The sequence below is a fragment of the Schistocerca nitens genome, chromosome 4, assembly GCF_023898315.1.
Source record: "Schistocerca nitens isolate TAMUIC-IGC-003100 chromosome 4, iqSchNite1.1, whole genome shotgun sequence".
NCBI classification, from domain to species: Eukaryota; Metazoa; Arthropoda; class Insecta; order Orthoptera; family Acrididae; genus Schistocerca; species Schistocerca nitens.
In genome coordinates, this window is record NC_064617.1 from 196,083,479 (window position 1) to 196,106,921 (window position 23,443).

Sequence of the window (23,443 nt, forward strand, 5' to 3'; positions counted from 1 at the left end):
GTTTCTTTTGCACTGACAATGATCTGTTAATATGAAAATACCATGTTACACTGCAATCCAGAGTCCATGTTAAACTGCGGGTTCCCCAATAAATAGTTGTGTAAAACTAACTTAAAAGGCCAGAGGAAAGCAAGTGCATACAACTGCCTACAGGAGACTCATGTACAATACTGCACTGTAATAAAGAACTTTGGTACTGAGGACAGCTTTACTCTATTTAAGGGAATTGGAAAATGTAGATAAGTTGTCTCCTTTTCCATTTTGCTAATGTGAGGCAGTGAGTACTAAGTACAAGGAGCATTACGATGAACAGTTCTGCCTACTTTCTCCTCTTGTTGTTATATTTTGTTCAAATATTCTATTCCAGTTGTGTAACTGTGAGCATCAATGAAATTTCCAAACATACTAATTGTGAAATAATAAAATTTCCAAACATATCAATTATGAAACTACCTTTTGTCATATTCTGATAATGTCCCACAGTTCCAAGTCTAGTGTTTATTCAGCTAATGCCTTTTTCTTTGTTTTACTTCGCCAGATCTTTCTTACACCACTGTCTTATCCCATATCTACTTTTTCATATTCTGTTATTCCAGTTCATTGTTAAAATCTTACAGGGTACTATATATGTAATGCTTCCAGCTTCTTTTCTTATACTTTCCCCATTTTCTTTTTTCTATTTCAATATGATAATTACAGCCACATCTACAATTTCAATATATTCAACTCCACACTTTTAACAATACTAGTAAGCACAGAAAAACTTATTTTATGCCTGGGGCATCTTTTACATCTACATGCACTCTCTCTGCATGCTGCAGCATGGTACATGGTAAAGGTACCTTGTAGCATTTTCTTTCCTGTTTTACTCACAAATGGACCGAGGGAAAAATAACTGTCTATATGCCTGTGTACGAGCCCTAATTTCTCTTACCTGCACCGTCCTTGCACAAAATGCATGTTGGTGGCAGTAGAATCAGTCTGCAATCAGCCGCAAATGCAGGTTCTCTAAATTTTCTCAAGAGTGCCTTGCAAAAAGAATGTTGCCTTCCCTCCGGGGATTCACATTTGAGTTCATGATACATCTCCATAATACTTGTGTGCCAATCAAACCTACTGGTGACATATCTATCAGCACGCATATGACCTGCTTATGTCTTCCTTTAATCAGATCTGGTGGGGCTCCCACACTCTCACGCAGTGCTCAAGAACTGGTTGCACTAGTGTTCTATATGCAGTCTCCTTTATAGATGAGCTAAACTTCCTGATATTCTCCCAATATATGGAAGTCAGCCACTCACCTTCCCTACCACCATCTGTACAGGCTTGTTCGATTCAGAATCGATTTGCAACTTTACGCCTCAATATTTCATCAGTGTGGCTGTGTCAAGCAGCACACAACTAACGTTGCTTTCAAACATTACAGGTTTGTTTTTACTCCTCATCTGCATTAACTTACATTTTTATCCATTTAAAGGAGGCTGCCATTTGTCACACCAATTAGAAGTTTTGTCCAAGTCGTCTTGTGCCCTCCTACAGTTACTTAGTGACAACACCTTTCCACACACCACAGTTTCATCAGCAAACAGCTGCAAATTGCTACTCACCCTGTGCACCAGATCACTTATGTATACAGAGAGTAAGAGCAGTCCTCCCACACTTTCCTGAGGCACTCCTGGATGTTGCTCTTATCCCTGATGAACACTTGCCATCGAGCACGACATACTGTGTTCTATAACTTAAGAAGTCTTTGAGCCACTCACATATCTGAAACTTATCCCATGTCCTCAGATCTCCGTTAACAGTCTGCAGTGGAGCACTGTGTCAAACACATTACAAAAATCAAGTAACACTGAATCTACATATTGCCCAATATCCATGGTTTGCAAGATATCATGTGAGAAAACAGCAAGCTAAGTTTCACGTGAGTGATTCTTTCAAAATCCAGGCTGATTTGTGGACAGAAGCTTTTCTGTCCAAGGAAATTGAATTCAAATTCAGAATAGGTAAAAAAATTCTATAAGGAACCAATGTTCCAGATACTGGTCTATTCTTTTACCCTTAATCAGTCCCCACTTCACCACCTTCTGTGCAAGTATTGTGTAAATTAAAACTCTTCTTCTCTAATTATTTCCCACTCATACTAAAATCCAGTGAAACGATTAAATCTCCTAAAGTTTTTATTTGGATGAAGTCAGTAGTGAGATTACTTCACTCACACAATACCTTACTTCTTAAATCCAAATAAAGTTTTTTTTTTATAAAAATGTGAAAGATTTCTTTGTGACAATTAAGTGATATCAATTTTCATAAGTAGTTTTCCTAGCACTATGGTTCCCAAGCAATTTATTCTAATTAACAGCTACCCTGAAAGTATGCCATTCTGAAAGGTTCGAGATCTTTTGTTTCACTTTCTTTTCTGTGTAGACTCACTAGTGATGTGGGACATTCAGCATTGTCTATTAATTAATTTTCTATTGATGTTTGTAAATAATGGCAATACTTTCATCTGCCTCTACATTTCAGTATATTTAACCTCATAATTACAAATAAAAAAAGTTCTCTTTATTTCATCAAAATACTGTCATAAATGTGTAGCAGCTTTCCCGACTTCCATTTGCCAGTGGCTGTACAGTTAAAAACCACCTATTTTTGTAATCAATCATTAGAATGGACAAAATTTTCTTGCTGCCTGTATTGTATAAATTCTCTACAACAATCAGAGATTTTGACAATCTCAACCATTGACTCCATCAGGAAAGCAACTGATCTTCATACAAAATTAACAACACAAGTGTAGCGAAAACATTTAATACAACAAACCCACAGACAAAGCCTTTGGCTTACATCATTAGAATGGTTTACCACTTCTCTTATGACATTAGCCCTTATACACTTGCATGTTTATTACTCTCCACCACTCTGTGTGCAATTCTTTCCCTTCTTGTACTTTAGTTGCCAAGTTCACTATTTCCACAAAAAAGCAGCACACAAAATGATTTGACTCCCATCCTTACATGGAAATATTTTAAAATAAATCTTGCCGCATCAATGTCTTTATAAACACAGTATCCCTAATGTAGAACTTTTTCCTCATACTAACATTTTTTTTGTAAAAGATGTGCTTTCCAGAATTTTTAAATTCCAACCAGGAATATAAGCATATACATAATAGTTCCTGTAGCAGCATTAATGTGGCAGAATTTTTGTGAATAGTATATTTTCAATTGCAACCTTGCCAAGATGAAGATGTGCTCACACCATTTATTATGTTTAATCAGTGTATCATTCAGTTCAGCATGGAAATTGGCCACTGATTCCGCAAGAAATGATTGAGAATGTAATGAGAAGCTTCAGCAATGCATCACCAAAGTTAGAAGCTATCTGTGTGTTGTCATTTTTATGAAGCTATTTGCATGTTGTTATTTTTAAGAAACAAACTTGTGTTTGGCTTTAAAATAATGGCAATAAGTGTATAACAGTTATCTGTACATTATAATGCTGTAAATATATGCTAAACATCATAATAACCAAATGAAAATGTAGTACTTCTTGTGCGCCACTCTGAAGATTATTGTTGTTGTTGTTGTGGTCTTCAGTCCTGAGACTGGTTTGATGCAGCTCTCCATGCTACTCTATCCTGTGCAAGCTTCTTCATCTCCCAGTACCTACTGCAACCTACATCCTTCTGAGTCTGCTTAGTGTATTGATCTCTTTGTCTCCCTCTACGATTTTTACCCTCCACGCTGCCCTCCAATGCTAAATTTGTGATCCCTTGATGCCTCAAAACATGTCCTACCAACCGATCCCTTCTTCTAGTCAAGTTGTGCCACAAACTTCTCTTCTCCCCAATCCTATTCAATACCTCCTCATTAGTTACGTGATCTACCCACCTTATCTTCAGCATTCTTCTGTAGCACCACATTTCGAAAGCTTCTATTCTCTTCTTGTCCAAACTGGTTATCGTCCATGTTTCACTTCCATACATGGCTACACTCCATACAAATACTTTCAGAAATGACTTCCTGACACTTAAATCTATACCCGATGTTAACAAATTTCTCTTCTTCAGAAACGATTTCCTTGCCATTGTCAGTCTACATTTTATATCCTCTCTACTTCGAACATCATCAGTTATTTTACTCCCTAAATAGCAAAACTCCTTTACTACTTTAAGTGTCTCATTTCCTAATCTAATCCCCTCAGCATCACCCGATTTAATTTGACTACATTCTATTAACCTCGTTTTGCTTTTGTTGATGTTCATCTTATATCCTCCTTTCAAGACACTGTCCATTCCGTTCAACTGCTCTTCCAAGTCCTTTGCTGTCTCTGACAGAATTACGTCATCGGCGAACCTCAAAGTTTTTACTACTTCTCCATGAATATTAATACCTACTCCGAATTTTTCTTTTGTTTCCTTTACTGCTTGCTCAATATACAGATTGAATAACATCGGGGAGAGGCTACAACCCTGTCTCACTCCTTTCCCAACCACTGCTTCCCTTTCATGCCCCTCGACTCTTATAACTGCCACCTGGTTTCTGTACAAATTGTAAATAGCCTTTCGCTCCCTGTATTTTACCCCTGCCACCTTCAGAATTTGAAAGAGAGTATTCCAGTTAACGTTGTCAAAAGCTTTCTCTAAGTCTACAAATGCTAGAAACGTAGGTTTGCCTTTTCTTAATCTTTCTTTTAAGATAAGTCGTAAGGTTAGTATTGCCTCACGTGTTCCAACATTTCTACGGAATCCAAACTGATCTTCCCCGAGGGCCTCTTCTACCAGTTTTTCCATTCGTCTGTAAAGAATTCGCGTTAGTATTTTGCAGCTGTGACTTGTTAAACTGATAGTTCGGTAATTTTCACATCTGTCAACACCTGCTTTCTTTGGTATTGGAATTATTATATTCTTCTTGAAGTCTGTGGGTTTTTCGCCTGTCTCATACATCTTGCTCACCAGATGGTAGAGTTTTGTCATGACTGGCTCTCCCAAGGCCATCAGTAGTTCTAATGGAATGTTGTCTACTCCCGGGGCCTTGTTTCGACTCAGGTCTTTCAGTGCTCTGTCAAACTCTTCACGCAGTATCTTATCTCCCATTTCATCTTCATCTACATCCTCTTCCATTTCCATAATATTGTCCTCAAGTACATCGCCCTTGTATAAACCCTCTATATACTCCTTCCACCTTTCTGCCTTCCCTTCTTTGCTTAGAACTGGGTTGCCATCTGAGCTCTTGATATTCATACAAGTGGTTTTCTTCTCTCCAAAGGTCTCTTTAATTTTCCTGTAGGCAGTATCTATCTTACCCCTAGTGAGACAAGCCTCTAAATCCTTACATTTGTCCTCTAGCCATCCCTGCTTAGCCATTTTGCACTTTCTGTCGATCTCATTTTTGAGACGTTTGTATTCCCTTTTGCCTGCTTCATTTACTGCATTTTTATATTTTCTCCTTTCATCAATTAAATTCAATATTTCTTCTGTTACCCAAGGATTTCTATTAGCCCTCGTCTTTTTACCTACTTGATCCTCTGCTGCCTTCACTACTTCATCCCTCAGAGCTACCCATTCTTCTTCTACTGTATTTCTTTCCCCCATTCCTGTCAATTGTTCCCTTATGCTCTCCCTGAAACTCTCTACAACCTCTGGTCCTTTCAGTTTATCCAGGTCCCATCTCCTTAAATTCCCACCTTTTTGCAGTTTCTTCAGTTTCAATCTGCAGTTCATAACCAATAGATTGTGGTCAGAATCCACATCTGCCCCTGGAAATGTCTTACAATTTAAAACCTGGTTCCTAAATCTCTGTCTTACCATTATATAATCTATCTGATACCTATTAGTATCTCCAGGATTCTTCCAGGTATACAACCTTCTTTTATGATTCTTGAACCAAGTGTTAGCTATGATTAAGTTATGCTCTGTGCAAAATTCTACAAGGCGGCTTCCTCTTTCATTTCTTCCCCCCAATCCATATTCACCTACTATGTTTCCTTCTCTCCCTTTTCCTACTGACGAATTCCAGTCACCCATGACTATTAAATTTTCATCTCCCTTCACTACCTGAATAATTTCTTTTATCTCGTCATACATTTCATCAATTTCTTCATCATCTGCAGAGCTAGTTGGCATATAAACTTGTACTACTGTAGTAGGCATGGGCTTTGTGTCTATCTTGGCCACAATAATGCGTTCACTATGCTGTTTGTAGTAGCTAACCCACACTCCTATTTTTTTATTCATTATTAAACCTACTCCTGCATTACCCCTATTTGATTTTGTATTTATAACCCTGTAATCACCTGACCAAAAGTCTTGTTCCTTCTGCCACCGAACTTCACTAATCCCCACTATATCTAACTTTAACCTATCCATTTCCCTTTTTAAATTTTCTAACCTACCTGCCCGATTAAGGGATCTGACATTCCACGCTCCGATCCGTAGAATGCCAGTTTTCTTTCTCCTGATAACGACGTCCTCTTGAGTAGTCCCCGCCCGGAGATCCGAATGGGGGACTATTTTACCTCCGGAATATTTTACCCAAGAGGACGCCATCATCATTTAATCATACAGTAAAGCTGCATGTCCTCGGGAAAAATTACGGCTGTAGTTTCCCCTTGCTTTCAGCCGTTCGCAGTACCAGCACAGCAAGGCCGTTTTGGTTAATGTTACAAGGCCAGATCAGTCAATCATCCAGACTGTTGGCCCTGCAACTACTGAAAAGGCTGCTGCCCCTCTTCAGGAACCACATGTTTGTCTGGCCTCTCAACAGATACCCCTCCGTTGTGGTTGCACCTACGGTACGGCCATCTGTATCGCTGAGGCACGCAAGCCTCCCCACCAACGGCAAGGTCCATGGTTCATGGGGGAAGATTGTATAAGTAGTGAAATATTGTATCATCATTCATTGATTACAAAACGAGGACTTCAATGTCTCATCATGTATACATATAAGACTTGTTTAATGTACATGATTATCTTTAAGAATACTGTTAAATAAAGTCGTATATTTATTTTGACTGCCATGTTTCTTAACAACTTGGTGATCAAGCCTGAGCATAGCTCAGACTACAACTTTGTGTTCAAGAGACAATGCCCAAGTATATCTCGGGCTTTGATTTTCTCGATGTACGAGCTACTTATCGCTCAAAAACTGGACTCATTTCATATGAGAACAATGTTCACACACACCTCACTACCCATCCCTTGATATATGCTGCCTTCAGTCATCAATTTCTAGAATTACTTAAAAAAACATTAGTAAACATAACAGCTGTTGGTATGAATGGCTAAGCCAATACGTGATTGTGTTTGCATAATTTTGTGCGAGTACTCATTAGGTTCCGCAGTTTCCTATAATTCTTCTAGAAATACGTCACACTGTTGAGTGAGCAAGAGATTTTAGAAGCTCAAGAAAAAGAAATTGCTCAATAATTCACCTCACACTTTTTTCTGTAAGGATAATTATACTTTCTGTTATTGTTATTCTAAAATTTGTAATCTATCAAAGAATTAGAGTAAACAAGAAAAATAAATCTTTAAGCCCGATCTCTTTTTAGTATGTATTGCTCTTGAAGATATATCAATTACAAATGTGCCAGGAACACTTTAAATAATAGCATAAATGGCTTGTTTTCTAGGCTCAACATTCTTCTAAGTGGTCGGTCTTCAAAGTATCGAGATATAGTATATTATGTGGTAAAATGTCTCAATAAAAGCCCATAACAGAGACAGTGCCTCGCCTTGAGTGATTTGGAGAGCAATGTTTGCTGTGCTCACAGTGAGGTACAATGGGAATGCAAGAGGGAGTGACTTAGATTATAACCATGAAATGTGTAACGCATTCCCAAACCAGTAATTGTTATCTAAAAAGTTTGCAAGGTACTAACACCATTAAGAAGTTTTGTGGCATCTGTTGTTGTTGTTGTTGTTGTCTTCAGTCCAAAGACTCATTTGATGCAACTCTCCCTGCTACTCTATCTTGTGCAACCCTCTTCATCTTTGAATAACTTCTGCAATTCACATCCTCCTGAATCTGCTTACTGTTTTCACCTCTTTATCTCGACTACAATTTTTATGCCCTACACATCCTTCCAATATGAAATCGGTGATCCCTTGACATCTCAGAATGTGTCCTATAAACCAATCCCCTTTTGTAGTCAGGATGTACCACACATTTCTTTTCTCCCCCATTCTATTCATTACTACCTCATTAGTTACGTGATTCATCTAATCTTCAGCATTCTCCTGTCACACCAAATTTCTAAAGCTTCTATTCTCTTCTTGTCTAAACTGTTTATTATCCATGTTTTGCTTCCATATAGGGCTACACCCCATGCAAATTCTTTCAGAAAAGACTCTGTAACACTTAAATCTATATTCAATGGGAACAAATTTCTTTTCTTCAGAAAGACTTTTCTTACCACTACCAGTCTCCATTTTATATCCTCTCTAATTCAGCCATCATCAGTTATTTTGTGCCCAAATAGGAAACCCATGAACTACTTTAAGTGTCTCATTTTCTAATCTAATTTCCTCAGCATCACCTGATTTAATTTGACTACCTTCCATTGTCCTTGTTCTGCTTTTGTTGATGTTCATGTTATATCCTCCTTTCAAGACACTGTCCATTCCATTCAACTGCTCTTCCGAGTCCTGTACTGTTTCTGACAGAACTGCAATGTCATTGTCAAGCCTCAAAGTTTTCATTTCTTTGCTCTGAACTTTAATTCCAACTTGAAGTTTTGTCTTTTGTTTCATTTATTGCTTGCTCAGTGTATGGATTGCATAACACTGGTGATAGACTGCAACCCTGTCTCACTTCCTCCTCAACCACTACTTTTCTTTCATGCCCCTCAACTCTAATAATTTTCATCTGCTTTCTGTGCAAGTTGCAAGTAGCCTTTCACTCCCCGTATTTTACTCCTGCTACCTTCAGAATTTCAAAGAGAGTATTCCGGTCAACACTGTCAAAAGCTTTCTCCAAGTCCACAAATGTTGTAAACATAGTTTTGCCTTTCCTTAACCTATCTTCTAAGCTCAGTCATACAGTCAGATGTGCCTCATATGTGTTCCTACATTTCTCCGGAATTAAAACTGATCTCCCCCAAGGTCAGCTTCTACCAGTCTTTACATCCTTCTGTAAAGAATTTGTGTTAGTATTTTGCAACCATGTCTTATTAAACTGATAGTTCGGTAACATTCCACCTGTCAGTAGCTGCTTTCTTTGGAATTTGAATTATTACATTCTTATTTAAATGTGAGTGTATTTGGCCCATCTCATACATCTTGCACCCACATAGAAGAGTGTTGTGATGGTTGGCTCTTCCAAGGCTGTCAGCAGCTCTGACAGAATGTTGTGTACTACTTGTGTTGACTTAGATCTCTCAGTGCTCTGTCAAATTCTTCACACAGTATCGTATCTCCGATCTCATCTACATCTATGTCCTCTTCCATTTTTACAATAATGCCTGTTCCTGTCAATCTCATTTTTTAGAGATTTGTATTCCCTTTCTCCTGCTTCGTTTGGTGCATTTTTATGTTTCCTCCTTTCATAAATTAAATTCAATATCTCCTTTGGTCTCCAAGGATTTCTAGTAGGTCTTGTCTTCTTACCTCTTTGATCCTCTGCTTCTTTCACTATTTCATACCTCACAGCTATCTACTAGTCTTCTTCTGTATTCCTTTTCCCTGTTCTAGTCAATCTTTGCCAAATGCTCCCTCTGAAGCTCTCAACAACCTCTGGTTTGTTCAAACTATCCAGGTTCAATCTACATAATTTCCTCCCCTTTTGCAATTTATTCAGTTTCAATCTACAGTTCATAACCGATAAATTGTGGTCAGGATCCACATCTGCCCCTGGAAATGTCTTACAATTTAAAATCTGGTTCCGAAATTTCTGTCTTGCCATTATATAAGAATCTGAAACTTGCTGGTGTCTCCAGGTCTCTTCCAAGTACACAACCTCTTTCATGATTCTTAAACCAAGTGGTAGTGATGATTAAATTACACTCTGTGCAAAATTCTACCAGGCAGCTTTCTCTTTCATTCCTTTCCCTCAGTCCATATTCACCTACTATTTTTCCTTCTCTCCCTTTTCCTACTATCGAATTCCAGTAATCAACCACAATTAAATTTTTGTCTCCCTTAAATATCTGAATAATTTCTTTTATCTCATCATACGTTTCTTCAATCTCTTAATCATCAGCGGAGCTAGTTGATATACAAACTTTTACTACTGTGTTAGGTATGGGCTTCATGTCTATCTTGGCTACAACAATGCATTCACTGTGCTGTAAATAGTAGCTTACCTGCATTCTTATTTTCTTATTCATTATTAAACCCATTCATCCATCATCCCTATTTAATTTTCTATTTATACCCCTGTACTCAACTGACCAGATGTACTGTTCCTCGTGCCACTGAACTTCACTAATTCCCATTATATCTAACTTCAACAAATCCATTTCTCTCTTTAAATTTTCTAACATACCTGCTCAATTCTGCCCAATTATGGGATCTATAATTCCATGCTTCGGTCCATAGAATGCCAGTTTTGTTACTCCTGATTACATCATCTTCCTTAGCAGCCCCCACCCAGAGATCTGAATGGGGACTATTTTACCTCTGGAATATTTTACCCAAGAGGATGCCGTCGTCATTTAACTTTAGAAATGCACACCCACTGGAAAAATTATGGCTACAGTTTCCCCTTCCTTTCAGCCATTTGCAGTAACAGCACAGCAAGGCCGTTTTGGCTGATGTTACAAGGCCAGATCAGTCTGCCACCCAGACTACTGCCCCTGCAACTACTCTAAAGGCTGCTGTCCCTCTTCAGGAACCATATATGTGTCTGACCTCTCGAAAGATATCCCTTCATTGTGGCTGCACCTGTATGTCTATCTGTATCACTGAGGCGTGTAAGCCACCCCCACCAACGGAAAGGTCCACTGTTCATGGGGCTTATATAAAGATGAAAGTACTATTTGAAATACCCAGTAACTTTAGTCAAGCTTTCTCTCATGACATCAGCAACTATAGACAAGCTTTGATGATGATGATGATGATTCACGAGTGAGGGCACTAAACAGCAAGGTCATCTGTACCCTTGCGTGAATGATATACAGATGAGTATGGTGAAAATCTACTTAAAAAGTAATAAAATTTGAAAACCATATTGCATTTATACACACACACGAGTTTAAAAGACAACTCCAATTTGGTGAGCGTCAGAAAATCCCTCAGTAAAAGTCACACGAAACACAGCAGAATAGTAAGACAAAATGAAGGATGACTACTTCCAAATAATGGGTGATCGAGCCACTTTCACAACCAATTGGGAAAATTCTGGATAATACACGAAATCTTAAAACATGAACCACACTCGATTCATTATCAGTTAAATAGATGGCAGGTCCTGTGGGAGACCCAGGTCTGTATGACAGTGTGTAGCCATCCAGGAACACCCACTGATAGAGCTGCAACAAAAATTATGCCTCCAGGTAGTATTGTGTATGCCTTTTCCAAATTGAAGACACCGCCAATAAAGTGTTGCTCACGCAGAAAAGTGTGTCCAATTTTTGCTTCAAGTAGGGTCAGATTACTGAGAGTGGAGCGATACCTCCTGAAACTGGGATGGGAGCGACTTGGCAGCGACCTGGTTTGGAGGACCTACACTAGGTGCCAGTTGACAATACGCTGATGCACCAAAGGAACTGGTACATGCATGTCAGGAATGCCTATGTAAGACAAGTATCTGGCGCAGTTGTTAGATCGGTTACTGCTGCTACAATGGCAGGTTATCAAGATTTAAGTGAGTTTGAATGTGGTGTTGTAGTCTGCACATGAGTGATGAGACACAGCATTTTTCTTTGTGACCATTTCACAAGTGTACTGTTAATATGAGGAATCCGGTAAAACATCAGATCTCCGACATCGTTGTGGCTGGAAAAAGATTCTGCAAGAATGGGACCAATGATGACTGAAGAGAATCGTTCAGCATGACAGAAGTGCCACCCTTCCACAACTTGCTGCAGATTTCAATGCTGGGTCATCAACAAGTGTCAGTATGCGAACCATTCAATGAAACATCATCGATATGGGCTTCCACAGCCGAAGGCTCACTCGTGTACCCTTGATGACTGCATGACACAAAGCTTTCAGCCTCACCTGGGCCGGTCAACACTGATATTGGACTGTTGATGACTGGAAACATGTTGCCTGGTCGGACGAGTCTTGTTTCAAATTGTATCGAGCGGATGAATGTGTCGGGTATGGAGACAACCTCACGAATCCATGGACCCTGCATGTCAGCAGGGGTTGTTTGAGCTGGTGGAGGCTCTGTAATGGTATCGGGCATGCGCAGTTGGAGTGATACATCTAGACATGTCTCCAACAGGTGACATGTATGTAAACATCCTGTCTGATCATCTACATTGATTCATGTCCATTGTGCATTCCAATGGACTTCAGCAATTCCAGCAGGACAATGTGACACCCCACACATTCAGAATTGCTACAGAGTGGCTCCAGAAACACTCTCCTGAGTTTAAACACTTCCACTAGCCACCAAACTCCCCAGACATGAACATTATAGAGCACATCTCGGATGCCTTGCAACGTGGTGTTCACAAGAGATCTCCAAACTCTCATACTCTTACAGATTTACGGATAGCCCTGCAGGCTTCATGGTGTCATTTCCCTCCAGCGCTACTTCAGACATTAGTTGAGTCCATGCCACATCGTGATGCGGCACTTCTGAGTGCCTGTTAGGGCCCTACAAGAAGTAAGTGTGCCACTTCCTTTGGCTCTTCAGTGTATGCTCTAGTGTCTTTCCCATGCAGCTTGTGACACTAATGCTACGAAATGTACCAAGGTTAGACCGATTCTTCCTTGGTAAAAAAAAAAAAAAAAAAAAAAAAAAAAAAAAAAAAAAAAAAAAGCAACAGGATGTAAATAGGTTCTTTCCACAAGTTGATGAAGTCTCCTGTTGTCCAAATTTCATTAAAAAACTGAAGAAGGACCACATTTGATGGTGGATCCAACTGTTTCAACATGTTGCACATTATCAGATTATGACTGGGCATAGTATCCCAAGCTATTGATAATACAGAATCCAACTCCCACAGAGAGAAGGGCTTGTTGTATTCCTCTATGTTGGCCATCATAATCAAACCTCTCCTGTGTCTCCTGATAACGACGGAAAGCTGGATTCTGAAGAGAATCGGTTGTAATGGTCTTGTACAACTGAGCCACTGTCTCAGCAATGTGTCACAGTGATGTTTGGGGATACCCCTGCTCTCGTACAGCTGCTATTGGTGGTCACAAATTACATCATGAGATCCTCCCGACGGCTTCCCATACATTACTTTCAGATGTGGACCTCTTGATGTAGTTCAGGAACTCTTGCCAAGACCTCCTCTTATTCTTGTCTTTGCCCCTATCATTCAAAAGGTTCCAAGATTCACATCTGTAAGGCATCAATTAATCTTTGCATAGCTGCCCTCCGGTCCCTGACTGCAGAATGACATTCATCATTCCACTAGCGGATAAGCTGCCTCCTAGGTGTTACCACTGACTTCGTGCTAGATGCATCAGTGGCGTGGTGGATCATGGCTGTAATGTGATCCACCCAGACCTGGATGCTGTCATACTCCCAGAAAAAATGCTAACTGACTGTAAGGCATCCAGTTAGCTTTCCTGAACAGCTATCAAGGTGGCTTCCTTTCAGGATCTGCCCCTTCGGGCAAATGGATCCAGACAACAGGGTCGTGGTTGCTACCATTAAAGTCATCATCCACTCCCCATTGAGAGGTGTGTGCAAGGGCAGTGAGCAGAAGAGGTCTATGGCCGCAGATGAACCTACAGGTTCAGGTGGGAGGGCACTAAAATGTGTAACTCGACCCACGTTTATCAATAGGTGTCTGTAGTTCATATCGTATCTTCAAATATCTGACCCCTGGGCTAAGTGGTGTTAGAACCCCATACCGCACTGTGTGCATTAAATACCACAAATGCAAAAAGGAATGAGGTATTTCATCAAGAAGATGTGAGAGGACCTCACTATCAAGGGGCTCATAGGATGGCAGGTACACAGAGCACACCATGACAGCAATATGAGCCACTGTCTGAACAGAAAATGCTTTTAGTGCTGTGGTTAAGGGCACAGGCGAGGAGTGGAATGTGTCCTTGATGAACACTGCTACCCCACTTTTCACCCTGTTACCAGTAAGACTGTCTTCTCCTAAAAGTACAGGTGTGTCTATCTGTTTAAAATGAGTCTCTTGGAGACAGAGGCAAAAAGGTCTATCCTTTACGAAGAGTCTCAGTTCCTTCAGATGAATTCAACATCCATTCATATTCCAATAAAGTAAGGGAGACATTTCAGTGGTGTGGTTTTGATTTACTCCTAGCCTGGTGAGGCACTTGTACAGTGAAGGAGAGTTCGGTGGTGAAGCATTGAAATCCACAATATCCTCCTGGTCAGTCAGACATGCCAGAATGACATCGTATGGCGCCTAAGACAGCTTTTGATCTGAACGTCGCCACCCTTTGATGATGATTGGGAAAGGGGACATGGAGATGCACTCTGCTTTTGGGATGCCTTTCTGATACTCACTGCGAAAATGTTGCTGAACTCTTCTGTTGTTGCTGCCTTGATTGCTATGTCTCTACTTAATTTGCTCTGGCATGTACAGGTCCAAGTACAGGTGGTGGTGGTGGTGGTGGATAAAGGCATGCTGGATGTCATCTGCATCCAAGTGTCCAGCTTGATAACAGGTTTCTGCACCATGGACGGATACGAAATGCAATACATAAGGGCTTTGTTGCCTTATATTCTATTTTGGCTTCTGCATAGGGGATGCGCTCGGTCACTTCTGTCTCCTGAATTTTGCATTCTCAACAAAAACAGGGTAGTCTCGGTTCCAGACTTAGTGGCTCCCAGAGCAGTTAATGCCTACTGCTGGTGGTGGGCAGTCAGTCTCAGATTCATGGGCTGCCCTTCCACAGATCACTTCACCTCCACACCTCAGTATTGTATGGCCAAACCATTGGCATTTATAGCCCCACACAGGGTTAGGAATGTAAGGCCTAACCTTAAATCAAAGGAATCCTTACATAATGAGTTCAGGCAGTGCTGGAGAATTGAAGGTGGTAGTCTTCCCAACTTCTCTATTATTCCTTTGTGTCCTTTACTCTGCATCCACTATCCTCCATGCTGCCCACTCTTGTTTGAGTTTTGGTATAGCTATGTCCATAAAATCACGGCATGTGACCACACCCTTGCTTAAGTTGAGGGAGTTATGCAACTCAACAATTATGTCATTGTCACCCAATTTTTCCAACTTCTGAGAAGTTCCACCTGCTTTGCCCTGTTAGTTCCAAATTTTGACTACATATAACTAAAGCATTACCCACAGTTCCTGTACGAATTTGGAAGAGTACTCAAAGAGGCATGTATCAATGAAGCTTATGCTGTTTTTTCAACATTATTCACATTTTGTTCATGGTTATTTTGGCTAATAAAATGTTGGTTAAATTTTCCATCCTTACAGATGACACACACACACACACACACACACACACACACACACACACACACACACACACACACAGAGAGAGAGAGAGAGAGAGAGAGAGAGAAAAGTATATTAGGTTGTTAGTTGGCAAAGTCAGTGAATATGATACCATGAGAAAAGGCAGCAGTGAAATGTTGTGTGTCACAAGGACTGGAGTCTTGGCTTAACCACCTGGGTTGCAAGGATGGTACAAACCTCCTACCCCCCCCCCCCTGCTCCCCCCCTCCACAAGGGGCTCACATCTCTATCATGAGTTGGCGTGTGGCACACAAGGGTCTCTGAGCTTTTGTGCCCATTTCTTCCATCCCTGGCTGTGTCCCCCCCTTTCCCGTTCCCCTCCCTGTCTGTCCTCACTCCTTCACCCCTGCCGCCTCCTTCCCATGTCTGTGTCCATGCATCTTCGGCATGTGGCTCAGCACCTCTTCCATCTTTCTTTGACACCATTGTCGTTTAATGCTATACAGCCAAGCACAGTAGCCAGTCCATGTGATGGAGTCATTATGTACTCGTTTGGTTGAGCCCCCTGACGACAAAGGATTGATGCCTCAGATACCTGAGCTGCTACCAACCATTCTATACCTAGGAGTGGTTGCTTGTCTTTCAGGAGCGTTGGAACTCGCAGCAATGGCCACTGTGTCAGGTGGCCCTTCCTGTGGCCTAAGGGAAGAGCCCCGATTCGAATGGGTAGTATCAGGGTGGACACTTTGCATATGAAATGCACTGATCTTCAAATGTGATGAACATCAGCATCATACACGCCTTCATCAACTAGAAAAGTCAGCAATTGTTGAACACTGTGTGAATACAGGACATCGCACGGTTTATGAAAACACGGAAGTTTTATACCCAGCAGCATCTTTCTGGGATTGTGTCATTAAGGAAGCAATACGTATCTGTACAGCCGATACTCTCATCAACAGGGATGCGGGATTTCAATTGAGCACAGCTTGGAACCCTGCATTGGCTGCTATTAAATCATGAAGTGAAAAATCAAGATTTTTCGATAACAGATCTGAAATAACATTGGTCTAGTACGGTCTTTTGTGAGTAATATCTGGCCGCACCGTTAGTAAACGCAGCGTACAGCACACACACAGGAGAGCTGCTCTGCGATTTTCAGCAGAGGGCGTTTGAATATGGCACCATCTATCAGCAAATTATTTGCACATGTGCATTTTCCACGCCTGCACATTCTTCGCGTATGTTCTAGAAATGGGGTGTCAATGTGCAGATACCGTCAGTCATACCTAGCCACCTGAAGATGTTGCCAGTTGCTCCGAGGAAATATTATGGAATTTACACAACATGATCCGTCAGCAAACCTGTGAAGACTATTTACAACATATCTGCCAGCAAAGCTTGGAGATCTGTAGTGTTTGCATAGTGTTGTAAGTGCTATTAAACAACCAACACTGCATGAAATAAATGCAGAAATCAATGTGGGAAATAAAACTTAATACAGTAAAGCAAAATTTGGTATACATGGGCTAAGACGACCAATGCGACTGCTAACTGCTGGACACCACCTGCAGCACCTCTCCTGCGCTCGTGATCATACTGGTTGGACCCGAGATGACTGGAAAACCATGGCCTGGCCAGATGAGTCCCAATTTCAGTTGGTAACAGCTGATGGTATAGTTCAAGTGTGGCACAGAGCTCACAAAGCCATAGACCCAAGCTTCAACATGGCACTGCGCAAGCTGGTGGCAGCTTCATAATGGTGTGGGCTGCGTTTACAAGGAATGGCCCTCTGGATGTCCAGCTACTTGGAGACCAACTGCAGCCATTCATAGCCTTCATGTTCCCAAACAACAATGGAATTTTTATGGATGATAAAAGCGCCATGTCATAATTTTTTGTCTGAAGAATATTCTAGACAGTTCGAGCGAGGCCACCAAGATCATCCAACATAAATCCCTCTGAACGTTTATGGAACATAATTGAGAGGTCAGTTCGTGCACAAAATCCTCCACCAGCAACACTTCCACACTTATGGATGGCTACACAGGCAGCACAGTTCAATATTTCTGCAGGGAACTTCCAACAACTTGTTGAGTCCATACCACATCGAGTTGCAGCACTATGTTGGGCAAAAGGAGGTCAGACACAATATTAGGTGGTATTCCATGACTTCTCTCATCTCAGTGTAAATAAGAGATAAAGTATTTAAAAGATGGCGCCTTCTGTTGGTGTCAAATGTAAGGACAAGAAGTCCTTAAGAAATATATGGACTTAACAGCTTGTTTACAAAAAATAAAATAATTACATAAGCCAAACATAAAACGAAGGATATAGAAATAAATTAACATCTTTACGATGAGAATTATGCCGATGCTCAGTAATACTCATTGCAAACTTGTCATCATTGAATCATAAAATGTCTGATTCTTGGTTGTTCATAAAGGATTACGTTTTTAGCTACATGAGAGTGTTTCACAATCTCCAAAACCTCTAACAAAATCAAATTCTTACTCTTGGCACACGATACAAAGCATGGAGCAATTCTAGTACAGGTTCTGCATATTCACTAGCATTTAAACGCTCAGTGACTGAAGAATTCTTTTTAAGTGCACCTTTTTAGTGATCATGTGTTCCTGAAATCTTGTTCTGAACATGTGGCCAGTCTGCCCCTATGTAAGACATAGGACACTGAGCACATGTTATAACTGCTGGAATGAGAGAATCTATATTTACATAGCTACTCGTTACATATAAAGGGATACTGAATTTTATCATGAATGGAATAAGCTACATTAACATTATAGGTCCTGAACAGCCTAGTGAGCGGAACCCAAGACTGGTAGGACAACAGCTTTTGCTTTTGGAATTACAAAATTAGCACCTGTTTAACTACCACTTTCTTTTATTTTTCATTTGTACAACTTATCAACAACGTTCGGGTCACATCCATTGCTACTAACAACTACATGTAAATTGACTAGTTCGCCATCAACAGTACCTGGGCTTAAAGGAAGTTCACATAAGCGATCTACCATGGCTCTGAAGAAATTCATTTTGTACTGATATGGATGCCATGATGATGCACGTATTATTGAGTTGCTGGTGATTAGCTTGTGTGTATAGATGTCAAAATTAACTTCATTACTGGTGAGCTGAAGTTTTACATCCAAATAATCAAACACTTTGTCTGGACCCCTTACTTCATAAGTGACAGACATTTTAGAATGCAAAGTGTTAAATTCACCTCTTGTTAAAGATATATCATCCATAGTGCCATAAAAAAAAAAACGAACATGTCGTAAACATAACAACAATAAAACACTTATTTTTTTGCGGAGATCAGAGGGGGAGATTCGTGTTTAACTTCCAATCGACAAAGAGTTCATTAGAGATGGAGCACAAGCTTAGATTAGAGAAGGCTGAAGAAGGAAAGCGGCCATGTCCTTTTCGAAGGAACCATCCTAGCATTTACCTTACATTATTTTGGGAAATCACCAGCCAGCAAGACAACTGCCCACAGCAGTCCATCAGCTTTCTTGTACATGCAATTACCTGGAATCAAAGTTGCTTAAGATCTCTATTTGGCGTCTCAGTTTGAACTGCATTCTCTATACTGTCATTGGCTTTACAAGTCAACTTTACTTTATCCATCCTACTGTCATCCACATTATCAAGTGCCATTCTCAAGTCAGCTACAAGGTTAGGAACCATTTCGTCATCTAATCGGGGTTGCAGGTTATGTTTAAGAACTTAGTTTCAGAACCTTTTGCTGAACAATGAAGGTAATAGATGTTAAGTTGACCATGCATTCACCAAAGGGAAGCAAATTACTCTTACTATGATTAGTTCTGCAAATGGTTTTCCAGAAGACTTATTGCAATTTTTTGATCTTAAAGTAATGCCTTAGAATAACCGGGTGACTGCTCTCCCAAACCAAGTAGTTCAACTCTATCACTAAATTGTCTAATTCTGAGAGGCTGGGCAAGATAGTGACAGACATGTAAACATCATAGACCACCTCTTTCTCACCATGAAAATGCCCGAGTTTGTTATTCTTAAGAAATCTGGCACATTTCAGCAGTGATTTGTCCACAGGTTGGTACTTATGAATTTTAAGAAATTTATGTAAGTATACAGGGACAAGATTTTCAGTAATACACTGTTGAAATTTCTGTTCATAGATATCTTCATAAGCTCGAGGAGGCAATTGGTTATATAAATCTCCCCACTCTAAGGCCTTGGCGCAGCAACCATGATATTATTTCAATAGGAGAAAGATGCTCTATGTTGCAAAAATGACGTAAGCTTTATTGATGTGTTTCACCTTTCTGAGACGTCTTCAGGACTTGTATAGGAACTGCAGGTAATGCATTAGTCATTAGTAGTCAAAATTTTGGTGTGCACCTTCGACAAAGACATGCAGCTATGCTCAGATAGGGCCATACTTCCATCTTGACACAAATATTGATGTACAAATTGCAGTGGCCATGAATACATCACTGCATGTGTTCACAATATATATGAGACTGGCAAACAGGACACTGCTGATGCAGCAGATAGAAACTCTGCTAGATGGTGTTCACGAGTTTGAAAATATAGTAACCAAGAATGAAGTGGAACATTTAGTGACAATTAACATCCATGCAAATGAAAAATAGATTTAACACAGGTGATTAAAGTAAAAGAGATGTTAAAACATTAAAGAAGAGATAAAGTATCTAAAACATGGCACTATCTGTTGGCATCAAATGTAAGGACACAAAGTCTGTAAGAAATGCATGAACATAACAGCTTGTTTACAAACAGACAAACTGTACACAAATTCCCATAGGGCAAATGTAAAATATATTAATCTTTACGAGAAGAACTATGACAGCGCTCACCTATCTAAGCATAGCTGCATGTCTTTGTCGAATGTGCACACCAAACTTTTGACTACTTATAACTAATACGTTTCCCACAGTTTCTATACAACTTCTGAAGATGCCTCAGAATGGTGTAACACATCAGTAAAGCTTATACTGTTTTTGTAAAACAGGAGGAGGATTTATATTAAATTTTTCATTTTCTACAGCCAAAATACACCGCCCTTTCTTTACTTTTCTGTGGTTACCTAAAACTATCATCACATTGGCTACATACAACTGAAATTTTGTCACACTGTACACACTTCTCTTTCCTATCAGAAAAAGTAACAGAGAAAATTGTGAGAGTATGAACAGGACACAGCTGTAGGAATTACATTACAGGAATTACATTAAGTCCACTATTAACATTGTGTGATCACCAGGGCCTGATAGAGTTTAGTTTTAGTTTTTAGTTAACAGTCTTCTGTAAAAAAATATCAGTCATCACTATAATGGCCTCAAGAAAATGAATGATGGGGGTACTGACCTCTAAGTGTACAGTCTTAATGACTAGGAAGAAATCCTTCTCGATCAGTTAATTTGCCTCAAGCACTGAGGTTAATAACAGAGCTATATACTGAGAGGCAATAGAGCCTATTTGTGTTTCCAAGAGCTTCCTGAAACCCAGAAGTCACTGATCAGTACACCATACTGATGGTCACATTTGGAGTGGTACAAACAATTGGTCTGTGGAGCACTGGAAAAAGGTTTCACCGAGAAATGTATGACAGTATGCAATATGACACTTAGATTGACACATGAAGACCTGGCAAATGGTACCCACCCGAATTTTCTGTAGCAATAGTGACAGGGGATGGGCACTGTGGTGATCTGGTGCCATTTATACTTAAGGTGTTGGATCATTATATTTAGTTAGCACTGAAAATAATATGTGGACTTAAATGGATAATCCATGTAGGAGCCCAGATACAGGGACAAAACAGGACAGAATAAAATAGAAATCAACAGTGTGACCAGTTGACTGCCCATTTGTGCTTGTCACTCCTGTAGCCTAGCAGGGAGTCATTTTTACAGTACGCATACGACTTCTCTTATTTTTATACTAGGCTGTCGCACATTTCTTCATGTCACTACTCTAGAAACAGATTCAGAGGAAGGTTACTGAGGGGGGCAGAATGCTTGGATCATCCTACAGAGATCAAATGAGGACAGTGATTCTTTAGGGTTGGTGATAACTTGGACCGTGTTGTTAACTTTATCCATATAGATTTAGTGGCAACAGAAATACATATAAAATTATTTGTTGATTTCTGAAAGTGTTTTTCATTCATTTTCTATTTACGTACCTTATTTTTTTGTGTGTGTGTGTGTGTGTGTGTGTGTGTGTGTGTGTGTGTGTCCCCTCTGGGAGCTCCCTTTAGTTTGCCAATTATGTTAATGTCTCATTTTGTTGGTGACATGATCCATTGGTGAATTCTTGTGACTATATTTTCATTATGTTGATGATGCCATCAGCATGGAGTGTGTCATTTGCTATTTTGTAAAATAGCACTTTTATTACAGTTCAGTATTAGGTCAGGCACAAACTTCATTAAAAATGACTTGAGAAATAAATGCACACACATCTTGTGAAAATCGTCTTTATATTCACAAAGAAAGATCAAGGACGATTGCATAGTTTAACAATAGCTGGTTTCATCAGAACTCAGTTACATAAATCTCTTTAGTATAATTTCAACAATTTACTACTCCTCTATTTCATTACAGCTTATCTGTTGTCACTACTCATTACCAACAGCTGAAACTGAGAAGAAATGTGTTCTTCACATTCTCCTGACCACGATGAAACACCCGGTTCACAAATCATTTGTAATTGGTAAACACGTTATACCAAAATATTCTAACATAGACCTATGGCTAATATTTAGTAAAACCACTAGAAAAGGTTAACAGCTCATCTTCAGTATCAGAAAGAGAAAATGGCTGATAATAGTTCAATAGCAACAAAATAATGGTACAACCACCCTCTTTTGAAACTAATGTAGAAAAGTAAATAAATTAAAGCTATTGCATTGTTGGTCTATCATTGCAGTGAGAACCTGAATGGCAACAGTAACTGACGAAAGACTGTAAAAATGTTTATCAGACCACTGGAAGGTTTCACACTGTGTTGTAACCGTTTTGCCTGACATATTGGTAAATTAATTATCTACACTGATGCATGGGCCCTAAAAATTAATATAAAATATCAGCAATAATAGTTTATTAATCCACAGATGACATTTTCAATTGTTATATGTTTTATATATCCCATCAAAAAGAACAACTTTCAGAAATGTGAAATGAGTCGATATAACAATAACAAATGGTTCAAATGGCTCTGAGCACTATGGGACTTAACATCTCTGGTCATCAGTCCCCTAGAACTTAGAACTACTTAAACATAACTAACCTAAGGACATCACACACATCCATGCCCGAGGCAGGATTCGAACCTGCGACCGTAGCAGTCGCGCGGTCCCGGACTGAGCGCCTAGAACCGCGAGACCACCGCGGTCGGCTAACAATAACAAAATACAAGCATTATCATATAAGCTTTGTCTGTACACATCATCAATAAAAAACTATCACAATAAAGCTAAATCTGTATCAACAGTCAGAATCAGCCAACACGAGTATGCAACGTAGGAGGCTCAAGTTCTATTGGGCACCTACAACGAATGAACAACAATAGGCTTACCAAGAAGATCATCTCATTGGTTAAGCATGTGGCTTTATGAAGTACCTACTAAAGGACTTGGATTCAATTAGGATCTCTGATCTTGAGGTAGAAGATCGTTCCAAATTTTATGTTGTGGTAGAGTCTTGGACCCCTAGAGTCCCTAAACATGGGAAGCCGCTTTCACAGGAGACGAAGGAGAAATTGTCAGCAGGGCTCAAGAGAGATATTGAGAACAGAAGAGAGCATCAAAGAAGAACTAGTCATAAGCACTCCTCAGTGGGTATAAATCAATAATAATAAATACTTTTAGTAGTCATGG

At 39.9% G+C, this 23,443-nt stretch overlaps 1 protein-coding gene across 3 annotated transcripts in view; it reads right to left on the reverse strand.

Annotated features, from left to right (window-relative positions):
* LOC126253246 (uncharacterized) overlaps nt 1-23,443 on the reverse strand; it is an 81,053-nt gene that overhangs the window by 52,635 nt on the left and 4,975 nt on the right. The window lies entirely within an intron of this gene.